We start from the raw sequence: 11416 nt of genomic DNA on the forward strand, positions 1-11416 counted from the left end.
ATTGCTCAATATTGAGATTGCAGTAACAGAATAAAATGCGCCCTGCTACAGCCCTGCTGCAACTCCCCTACCCTTCTTACTCCTGTCCCATGCCTTAAAAAGGTGCACAGTGAAAATCTTCTCAGTCAAGTCAGGATGTTCATCTGGCCCTAAATTGTTTGGATGCAGAATACTTAAAGCATGGTTATTACCTCATATTATTTCTTCTCCACCTCATTTCTACCTGGTGCATTCCAATACCACGGGAACACAAAGCTGTTCTCATTACTTCACTGTTCTCCCAACATGCTAATTAACAGCTCTCCAGCAAACAAACCCTGCCTATGCAGCCCCCACCCAGCCCATATATGCAATCTGCCTTCCTTGCCTGAGGGAACAGCAGGGGTTACGTTACCTCTTGATGTACTTTCTGCCCATGTTTCTATGATTCCCTGAGGAGCGGCTTATCTATCTCTGAGGCTTGCAGTCATATTGCGGGACTTCAGGGTTAAACTGGTGAGACTGTTCATGCCAGAAGCGAGGGAGGTGTTTAGCATTAATGGCAGAGGCCTGACTTTTCAAAGGGGGAGATCTTATGAAGTGAGTAAGATCAAGTCATTCTGGTTTTGATAGATGGAATTTCAAGAGAAGAGCTATCCCAAGGTTGTTAGCTGTATTTTTTAAACCCAGTTCCTCAATTACATCTGCTTAACTCTGATTTTCCTTACCTCTTGCACTCTGCTACACTGAGCTGACACTCCCTTTCTCTCTACCTTTTCCTTTGCCAGGGCACAAAGAGAATCAGAAGACCGCCTGTACTAGGAGCAGAAAAAGAAAAAAAAAAAAGAAAAACACCTTAGGAGTATGCTATTTCCCTTTTTTTTTTTTTTTTTTTTTTTTTTTTTTTTTTTAAATTCAAGGAGACATCTAATGAATATACTCCATGGCCATTATGAATGCCTGTGTTTCATCACTTGTAAAATAATAAGCACCACTAGCACTTTTCAGTTTCCATGGTATCCACATATATTCACACATATAAAGCATATTTTCTGTAAGAAGAGTTCCTATGAGAAGCTATAGATTATGGCACTGTCCCCACTTGGCATGGGCAAGCCCACCATGTTGCATGAAAGGCAGAAGGCAGTGTTACCTCACAGCTCCCTTCTGCCCGTGTACTACTACCTTGTGGTTCAAAAAGGTGAGGAAAAAAAGCCCAGGAGGAACTTCATGAAAAATAAATAACTTCATGAAACAAAATAAAAGTGAGGCACTGGGGTGACCACGTGGGAATAGGCACTATCCTTGGTTCTATCAGCGCAAGACTAAATAAGAGCTAGAAATTACATAGGTCACAAACACGTGACAATGTGAAATACTATGAAGTTTTAATCTATGCTAGTGTGGTGAGACCATTCATAGCTGCTCAAGACTCACGAGCAGAGAATGTGGTCATTCCATTCTTGGGATCATAAAAATTTACTGCACGCCTTCACGTGTTCTCCCTATATAGCTCCGTTTTATTTCACTGGCAAAACACAGCCAGCTGGAGCTACAGCTCTGATTAACTGAATGCTCAAGATGCAGAATACATCATATTCACAGCAACATTCTGACTGTAAAAAAAGCTTGACTTTTTAATCAGTTCCAGAGATGCAGATAAACGTAACGTGTCAGAAATAGGGACCACCTACACATCAGATCACACTTAAGAGGATAATGTATGCAGGCATACAAAATTGCCAAGGAACATAAAGCCACCCAGAAAGGGGTACTTCCCCAGGCTACTGACAGGCTACTGCCACATTTCACTGACTTCATAAGGCAGCCTGATGACATTTGCTTTCAGCAGAGCCACCTGAAGGGACAGAGAAAACACACTGCTCTTGGATGGTCAGTACCAAGGACATTATGATTTTCAAATATCTTGCCAAAAAGACAAAGCCAGGAGCAAACAGCACTGCAGATCAGAGCCTACTTACTTCAAAATCATAAACAAAAACCAACAAATAGAAGCTACCTAGTAGAGAAGCTGAAACAGCTCCATTAATTGCCAGTTATTAAGATTGCCAAAGCACTTTCAGACGGAGAAAGCTGAAATGTTTTTTTAATGCTTCTAAAACAAGGAAAAGAGGGGGGAAAACAGAAGGAAGAAACATGGTTCTATGACTCATAGGTACAACCGAGATAGAAAATTAAATGGTGCCACAAATGGGCTCACTGAAGCCCAAGGCAAAACTCTACATCTTGGAAATTTGCAGAGATCTTAGAAAGATTCTGTGTTTTACAATGAAGAACACCAAAAAGAAGAATCTAAAACAAAAACAAAACAAAACAAAACAAAAACAAAAACCTCACAACTTGAGAATGAAACAAGATGGAGTATTCAGATTTAAGTCTTTACTATTTCTCTAGTCCAGAGAGCAGTGAATATTGATAGATACATAATCTGCTATAGTAAATTTCTATTGCAGGCTTACCTCTCTTGTTCCACTTATGAGGAGGAGAAGAAAGGAGAAGTAAGGATCTTCCCATCATCAGCAATTTCTTTATCTTTCTCAGTAATCTGAAACACTGTTCTTGCCTGATTTCCCAGAGCTTACCTGAAGATCACTCAAACGCTAGCCAGCCTTGCTCAGTTCAAATAGAACCCTGTAATAAGAAACAATAGGAATTAGAAAGATACAGCAACACTTGTAACTACCACTATATTTTATCCAGGTTCTCCATGTTGAATTTATACACCACAGTTACTTCAGTGACTGAGACATTAAGCTAAAACTGCATTGTGCATAAGCCCTGCACCTAGAACTGTGCACTCTCACTTCCCACATGAGTGCTCCAGTCTCTTGGGGATCTTTCCTACTCTTGCTCTTAATGTTGATTAGGAACAGCTGCAAGAGGAGGGCTTGGAAGGACTCACCTGAGATACAGAGGCACTTAGGGTCTTTACGAGGAAGTACTGAATGCCCATTCAAAGCTGTTGTGCTTCTTTTAAAGGCAGGTTTTAACCTAGCTCTTCCATCTTGCAGATCCTACAAATGGCTGCCAGGTCACTCTAAACTCTGGTGGATTACCTTAGACACTCCATTTGAAGCTAGTCCTCTTGGAACAAACTGCTTTTAATGTTTGCTAGAGCTGAAGTATGAAAATGACCCATGCAGCAGGGAAGTGGATGTTTGGTTCCTAAACTATGTGAAAGTAAAATGCTGTACACAAAGTGGACATCTCATTGGAAGAAACCAAGGAACTACAATCCAAACCATGAGCAGACACAGCCACCTTACAAGGGATTACAAAGAATGTTGTCCTGTGTTGCTCATGCACACATTTCTTCAGAGAGATGGAAACTGAACTAGTTCTCCAATCCTGATGCGTGTTCCAGGCTACTGTGTAATGTATCCTCCAACATCAGCTTTTGCGAATCTAGCATTTATTTCCTTCGTCTCCAAGTACCCAAATGAATGTCTTTTGAACACATTCAATGTCCTTAGGATTTGCTTTCCCAAGAAACATTTTTTGTTTTAATTTTTTATTTTACTGTTTTTGTGTGTGTCAGAATGCGGGCATGAATGGGCAACAGAGCCAAAACAATCACTTAAATGCATAGCTCTTCTGGTGGCAGATTGTTCCCTGTAGGAGACCACCAGTTGTTCTTCACATCTCATGGGTGTTTCAGAAGTAGTTTTCTTCAGTGGTTACTAAAAAAACAAAACAAAACAAAAAAAAAACAACAACCAGAAAGGAAGGTTGTTTGTCATATTCAGAAAAGAGTGTTCGTGTAATCAGAAAAAAAAAGTATTGCATTAATTAAATTTCTGTGAATGGTACACAGATACTACGGGCAGTTGGAGCCTTATATATTTCTATAACACATAATTACTTAATTCAATTATTCAAAGAAAATTACTTCACACCCCCACAGAATACACTGTGTCTTGCTAAGGAGACATATCTGCCTGGTTTTACACTCAAGTAATGTCACCTCCAGCAGAAGCTCATTTATTAAAATACCAGAATACTGCTATATAATGCCTATTGTAACACCCACCTCCCACACACACAGGGCAGTGTGCTGCTTATAACAAAGAAGGCATTCATAGCTGTTATCTTGAAAGGTAGGGGCGATAAATGTATTAAAGGAACCAAAGAAATGTTCACCTCACCAAAGAAAAGATAAGATAGCTTAGGGGTGTTTTCTTACTGGAAGCTGAGGTGCCTCCATACTTGGTATCCTCAGACCAACTTCCCTCACATTGTCAAAACCTTTATTGTAGCTTTGAACTTCACCTGACTTTACATCTACCAGGAACCCCAAATCCAAACATTTTACTCTGAGTTCCCAGAATTAAATTTGGGTCTCAGCTCTTTGGCTAAGCCACCTGGCAGCTTTACCCAAGACTGCCACCACCAAGATACTGCCAACAGTTCAGGCTGTCTCTCAAGCAGGAGCAGGGCTCCCAAGAGCCGTTTCGTTTGGGTTAGACAAGATACTGGTGACCAGATCACTGCTTCCCTGCAGATCAGAGCCGGCTGCAACTTATGTTGTTATTATCACTATAGCAGCTCTCTGTGTATTAATATGCCTTTTGTGCAAAATTCTGTCTGGCACTTTCAAGAAGGAAAAGATGGTAATGGAAAAAAAAATCTCAAGCTCTTAAACTCAATTCCATATCAGAACAATTATTGAGAGAGAACTACAAGTTCCTGGGACAGAATTAAAGAAAAAACGGATAAAAAAAAAATAGCCTCATTTTTACCAGGTTACCCTATCCTCCATTATTTTTGCTGAATGTTTAAGAAAAGATAACAGATTTCTAGTGCAGCAGACTGACAAATGGCAATTTCAGTGAGGGGTCAGCCCTTCTCATGGGCCACGTGAAGTGCTTTACAACCTGCTTGCCTAGTTGGTAGCTGAAGGTGCTCAGCAGGTCTAACTGCAAAGGCAACAGCTTTGCTTTCTGAGCTCAGATATTGTGTTATTCAGAACAACCCGCAGACTATTGTGTGTTGAAACTCATAAAGCCCACTGGGACTGAACCAGTGCACCAGCTGCTTCCAAACAGGAACAGCCAGATTTAGGGGTTTTCACAGTAGCCACAGGACAGAGATTAGGAGTCATGAGGTCCATGCAGGTCAGACCTTCAGTGAGTTTAACTCCTCAAGAACAGCAGACTCATGCTTTGTCTTCATGCTGCATCCTGACAGTGCACACAGGAAGCAGGAAAACCTAACGTATGCTGTATAAAGCAGCAGAAACATGCACATTGTGTAACAAACGTCTGTTGAAAGGAGATAAAGAGACAGCGCAATTTCTTTCCGTTTTTCACCCGTGTCCTCATTCCCCTCCACCCCCACACCCGGCTGTCTGGGGGAGGTTTCACATTGCATTAATGTTACCGCCCGTGCATCGGCCTTTGCTGTGCTACTGCCGGCGGCTGCCTGGCAGCTGGGACAGGGAGAGCCTGTGACGGGCAGGATGGGAACCCTCTGTGGTGACAGACCCTCTGCCTGAGGCAGATCTGTGGGCATGGAGCAGCCATACGGTGTTACCACTCTGCCCATCACCAGTTGCCACTTCCAGCTGCCTTTGGATGGGTATGTAGAGCAGCTTTGGCAGCTCTCAAAGTCCATTGTTTGGATACTGATGACCTCTGGTGAGACCTCTACCCTCAGCAGTGAAAGTAAGATAGCTTTCTCTGGGTTTTTTTTTTCTGTTTTTTTTTTTTTTTCTTTTTCTTTTTCTTTTTTTTTCCCAGGGAATACCATCATACTGCACAATGCCTCTTGTATCTAACCTCATTAAAGGAACTCATCTAACTCATCTGTACTGAGGAAACTCTCACCTCCCCCAAAGGCAATGACTCAAGATACTAATCAGTGCAGTGAGGATGTCTGAGGGTTTTTTCATCCACCACTTTAGCCTGGGCTATGCTTTTCCTTCCTCCGCTACTGCAGCCACAAAGGTTGTTCTTGATTTGCAAAGGAAGACATCCAGCCACTACTTGAGCTGACTGCCTCAGGTACGTATCAATTTAAACAAAGTGACAAATAATTAAATGTGTCCTGGAGCACACCCAGAAGAGGCTATTTTCTGCTTTACCATACTTTTCCCTTTTTAGTGTTTTTTGCTTTGTGTCTTTATTTTGCCCTTGCAGAGTTTGAGCAGAAGGAGGCACCATGTCTAAAGAAGACTCTTAAAGAAAATATGGCTGCTGTATTTGGCCCAGAAACATCCTCATAGCTGCTGATCATCTCTGTCTCTTAAAGTGATGAGAAAAGATCATCCTCAGAAATCAGAAGTATGCCTTACTAAGGCCAAGCAACAAAACACCAGCTTAAGTCATTCTTCTCACATCTCTGAAAATAAAGTTGGTGAGTTCTGAACTTTCTGGTGTCATGGGCAGTGAAGAAACTGGCAGCAGCCACACACAGGAGATGGGGATTTTCTAGAAAACAGAGGGCACCCCCATTTCCACTTACTTTCCCTGATGGCGCAAGCCCTGCTCCCTCAGGCCCAAGTAGCGAATCCAGTCAGAACAGCCAACAACACCAAGCCACCTCTGAAAGGTTATCATTAAAAGTCATTAATTGCATTAATTCATAACCCTAATTTAACGTCAGCAGACCTTTATCTTTTAGCCTGAGGGTTATGCTAGCTCCTGCAAGCCAAAGCCCAATCATAACAAGTGTCTTGGATTGTAATTACAGGATGATTTCCAGTGATACCAATACCTATTTTGCCTCCGTGCATTTTTGAAGGCTAAAGGTTGCCTCCCTATTACAATGCCCTTGTGTCTATACTAGGAAAAAAAAAAAAACAAAAAACCCACAACCTTTTAGTAAACAGATGCACTAATGAAAAGAAAATATGTTACACATAAATGACGTGGATCAACTACAGCTATGCTTGACACGGGAGAAGGGGAAAAGGGGCTTGCCAGGCCCAGAGCAGAGTGTGATGTTGGCCAGCAAGATGACCGCTTGAGCAACTGGTTGCTTTCTTCCCTTATGAGGGGAAGGGAGCAGTGAAATTTCACGTCTCTTTCCTCTTTTTTTTTACCCTGGGAAGCTGAAACCAGTTCAAATTCCTCCCACAGCTCTCCTCCACCACCACACTGAATTAAACCCTCTTTCTTCAAAAACAGTGCCTGATACTCCCTCAGCTCCTTCCTGTACCCTTCAGCTGATGAAGTAGCTAGCTCAGTGAGACACTTGAACAGGAGCTTAGAGTTAAATACAGTTATGTGCTTGACTGGATCAGGGCTACCCTTGTTTGGGAAAAACATGCTTTTTGAAAGTGACTTTTCAGGGATTTAGGATGCTCTTCTGACTGAGTTCCTTCACAATTCCCTAGTACAGAGCTAGAAACTCCAGATCCTTTAAAATATTGTCATTAGGTTATTTTATTTTTCTTCCAAAACCAAATCATGGTGAAGTTATATTTCAAGAAACAACTAAAGTAGCAGAGACATGTTTACATTCTGATTTACACAGGAATTAATTGTGGGTAATATAATAAAATCAAGACAGCAATGATAAATTAATGCAGGGTTGGGGGAAAAAAAGATATAAATATAACTGCACTGCTGAAACAATTTGATGTATGTTTTCTGGTCAGGATGAAACTTGAGCCAAATTTCAGGAAAGCAATCATTTCCATTGACAATAACATCTATTGCTATGATTATGCAAATATTTGATAAATACCCTACAGAAGGATTACAAGAAAGGCAATATTTTACTTATAAAAAGCCATACTGAACCTAGGACACAATAGAGGATAATGAATGAGCATATCACAGAGTAATTTATCTTAGTTGTATTCTAAGTATTTTCCATGTGTTCTAAGAATTATTATTTTTCAAGAACTCCCTACATGCACTCTGGTATCCATAGTTTACATAAGTTAAGTTTTTTTAAAAATCCAAGCTATAAGAAAAAAAATTGAAAAATGAAAATAACAGTAGAGTCTAGAAAGTGGAAAATTGCAAGAAAATTTTGTTAAGGAGTTTGGTCAGATGCTAGAAACACATCCGACAAGATGCTTTCAGCCCATTTAAATGTTGTGGAATGCATCTCTCTCTTCAACAACGTAACTGTTGACAAGCTGCCAAAAGTCTGAATTGCAAATCCTCCAACCATGAATAAATCAAAGGAAATTCCAAGATATAAGTAAGGCAGCTTAAATGACTTATTTTGCTATAGTAACTGCAAATTCTCTATGAAGATATATTGGATCTGCCACAACAAGTCAAATGTATTTAAGCCACCCTCAGTGGGTATTATGACTCTGCTGGTAAGGACATGTTGTATATAATCCAACTATGTCTGTGGGGCCCTGATCTGGCTCCTTCCAAAGTCAGTGAATTTTTCTGGACTTTGTAAATTTATTGGAGTGTAATGGCCAGTAGGCTGCAGTGTTGATCTGGGAACACCACGTGCTTTTATTTCAGAGACTATTTATTTGTCTGGAGAAAATCTTTTCCAACTACGGAAAGGACCTTGAGGAGTGCACTCAAGGGAGGACATTAATTCTTATTGATCAGGCTCTATCGAGTCAACTTACCTCCCGCCAATCCAGGACCTGTTTTGGCCTGAACTGTTAGCAGTTTGGGCTGCATAGCTTGCTTCTAGTGACTGAGCCAAGTCAAGTGTTTGTTGGGCACTGACTACTTTAGTTACAAAGAGGGTGAAAATCCCTGCTTTTCCTATCAGGGAGGAAATAATCAGAAGATCCCTGTAACCTGTGTGAAGAAAGGGATATGTATGGTCCCAGAGGTGTGGTACTTGACCTTGCTGATCTTTCCCCCATCCCATGGGATGCCAGAGGGCTAGAGTCAGTTGATCCCTTGGTTCTCTTAAACTCACTGAATAACTTAGGGTTCAAAACCACCTCCATATGTGATCTGGTCAAGAACTTTATTACTCTTGGTTCCTTCCTGGACATACTTCCAATTATTTTGTAAGGTAGCAGGCTGCTGACAGCAAGTATTGATTACTTACTTCTGCCTCAAGCAAAGGCTTGCATACATTAAAAACTAATCAAAACAAAACAGAAGTATGATCCATTGATGATTCTATAAGATATGGCTGTGCAAGGACAGCTCGTACACGGCTCCTTTCCTTTAGCAGAAGCATCGCCTGTCCTGTGCCAATGCTCTTTATGCTGTCTGCATCTTATGCAGTTGTTTATGTGAAGGCAAATCACTGAGTAACTGCAACAAATTTAGTGTCACTGTTTGGTTTTTTTAACTAGGACGATGAAGGAGGCTGAAGAATAGTGTGATATTAGGCTACTTCCTCCTTCGAAGGAAACATCTTAATGTCTTTGAATTTTGTAGTTTTCTTATAGGTAATCATTTCTGAAATCTTCTCGCTCACTTTTTGAGAGTATCATAGTTTTCTTTTGTAACATAAGTTAAATGTTGGTATGGATCAAAAGTACTGTACAAGGCAGGTAATAATCTATAACTTGTGAGAGCTTTGGTAGCTGAAATCTAAAATTTATCTCTAAACCTGTACTTTAAAACCAGATTCAGCTGATGGTTTCTTTTTCTTTTTTCCAGCCTTTGCTGGTACACTATTGTAGTATATGATTTATCATGTTTTCTGTCTGCTTCAAGTTCTGCAGGGCCACTTTGCTACGGCAAGCTATCTGCCTACAAACTATCTGCTCAGACTGTTCACATAAAAATACTCTTTTCTGACATTTATGACATAATAGCAAAGAAATCCAAACAGTTCCAAGGTCAGCTACTACCCTAACTTTCCAGGGATTATTGCTCAAACTTTAGCTGTCCTTTTTCCAAGTTTCCTTAATGTCCACAGATTTGAAAAGCTGCACAGTTCTACACCATATTCTGCACCTAAGACTAATTGAAGGCTTCTTTTGGTTCCCTCATTGTCCTGCACTGCTCTGCATGTCATTGCATGAAACGTTTGAGACAGCACTCTAATTCCAAGTGTTACTGCACTTCAATTCAAAAATTCCCATTTTAATGTGCCTTATGTGTCCCTTGCTTGCCCATTTTATTGGCATACAATTCCCTAAAGTGGCTTAATAGTCTTCACTAAAATCTCACACTAAATACAGTGTTTTTTGAAAGTCTGCAAATATATCACAGTCTAGTTTTACATCCTCCTTTCTTTCTTATTTATTCGACAGAAATCTGTACATTCATGACTATGACGGGCTGCTGTCCAACCAGTGGTTCCTGTCACTTTCACTGAGCTACTACATGGATTCATCAATGCATTGCTCACAGCACAGAGCCTCTCTCACTGTTTTCTTATCCCCTCTTCTCTGAAAGGCAAAATCTAGCTCACTACCTAGTAGCTGTTCAGAGTCTATTTATCCTGGAAACCCTTGCTAAAATAAAGGTGTGCTCTTTCATTTATGCACATGAATGTGTTCCCTCACTCTCTCCAAGAGTTACAAGTGTTATATGAGACTTAGCCCCTTGGGACAGAATTTCCTGTGATGACAAGAATCTCACCCCTCAGAGGAGGCCAAAACTACATGTAATTGTTTGAAGTTGAGCATATCTGGTGCGCACATCAGTCTCACCATGTCCAGAGCTGTTGCAACATCTGGTGCACTGCACCTTGTCAGTCACACAAGAGATCGAGTCAGCTGCAATACTGAATCACTACGTGTCTTCAGCCTTCAGGGGATAAGCAAGAGTCCAGATACTTTATCTGTCTCAGAGCAAACTGAACAAATTCCTGAGGAGCAGATCTTCACTCGCGCTATTTCCTGAGGGCTAAGATCCGCAGAAAAACTACTTGTTCCTGAGGTCCAGTGCTTCAGTTTTTCAGAGTTGTAGAGGATAAGCAAAACCTTGGGTATTAAGCCCTCGGGAACACAGTTAATAGATGATACCCTAAATGTGAAAAACAAGAACATGCACGCACATAAGTTTTCTTGTTTGTTTTTTTTTTTTCTTCCAGCTTCAATTGAATTTCAAGGACAAACATCTTCATGGACCAGCTTTTATCCCTTGTCCCTTGGTTCATCTGCCCTCTTGGGCATTCTTGGTAATTCACATGCATTCAAGAGTTCTGGGAGTTCCCTATCTAAAGGATTTCATCCTGCAGTCTGTTCCTCAGCTGAATAAACAGATTAATGTTTAGAATGATTCAAGAGGGTACATTCTCCAACCCCTGTCAGATCAGATCTGATCCACCCTATCTGATGACGACAGTACCCTTGCCAGATGACAGCATTGCCAAACTCAGTTATGCACTCAACAACCAGTTTGAGTTGATGGAAGACAGCTTATTGCACAGAATGGGTGCACTGCAATTGTATCACTGATTATCACTTCAAGGTCAGTGCCAGGTCCTCATAGGAACGTTAGTCCAATTGAGAAGGCAAACATAAGGATCAGCCTTCTGATAAAATGGAGTTTTCTGTATCATACAAATGTACACA

The 11416-nt window shown here is 40.9% G+C and overlaps 1 long non-coding RNA gene across 1 annotated transcript; it reads left to right on the plus strand.

Annotated features, from left to right (window-relative positions):
- The first annotated feature begins 5643 nt into the window (after nt 1–5643).
- Nucleotides 5644–11025, plus strand: LOC122191295. The gene is made up of 4 exons (XR_006182345.1): nt 5644–5663; nt 5938–6002; nt 6138–6354; nt 10933–11025. It is a non-coding gene; the product is annotated as an uncharacterized LOC122191295 (long non-coding RNA).
- The last annotated feature ends 391 nt before the right edge of the window (nt 11026–11416 follow it).

This window comes from Lagopus leucura, unplaced genomic scaffold (assembly GCF_019238085.1).
Source record: "Lagopus leucura isolate 7727_CA_CO unplaced genomic scaffold, USGS_WTPT01 Super-Scaffold_73, whole genome shotgun sequence".
Classification (NCBI taxonomy): domain Eukaryota; kingdom Metazoa; phylum Chordata; class Aves; order Galliformes; family Phasianidae; genus Lagopus; species Lagopus leucura.